The following is a 661-nucleotide window of genomic DNA, read 5'->3' as shown; positions in this document are numbered from 1 at the left end:
ACAATATCGGACCTCTGAAAAGTACAAGCATGCATATGTACTCAGTACTTGGTTTGGGCCCCTTTTGCAGCACTTACTGCAATTACTTTTGCACGATATTCTAATTATTCGAGTTTCACCTGTATATATATCTCAGATACATAACTTCACTGCATTTTTAGGTGACTGACATTTTCACAATGTACTTTCTCTTCAAAAATGAAACATGAGCTAAAGATACGAAACTAGAATAGAGAACATTGCTGACACCAAGACTTCAAGAGTGAGGGAGAGGTCAACCGGCTCCAAGTCACCACCTAGACATTTCCTGCCAAGGCACAACTCCTACTCACTGATCACCATGTGACTGTTCTCTACTGTGCTTTCCTTCCTTTATTTGTTCTAGATAATGCCTACCTTTTGTCTTTTTGAGATGGCATTGAAACACCATATATTGTTTAAATCAATACATTATTGAGTGAACGGCATGGGGTTGCAGTGTATACGGAATTAATAATTGTGTTTGCACAGTGATATGAGTGTTACATTCCATTGCATGCAAGACTTCAGAAATATATTTTTCATGTATGACAAGAGTGATGTGTCTATAGCAATGCACTATATTTATGTGTACAATTCTACCACTTTTGTCCCAAATATTATTTAATAAATAATTTTTTTT

Source organism: Nanorana parkeri, unplaced genomic scaffold (assembly GCF_000935625.1).
Source record: "Nanorana parkeri isolate BGI_ZX_2015 unplaced genomic scaffold, ASM93562v1 scaffold16, whole genome shotgun sequence".
NCBI classification, from domain to species: Eukaryota; Metazoa; Chordata; class Amphibia; order Anura; family Dicroglossidae; genus Nanorana; species Nanorana parkeri.
This window is presented reverse-complemented; position numbering follows the sequence as displayed.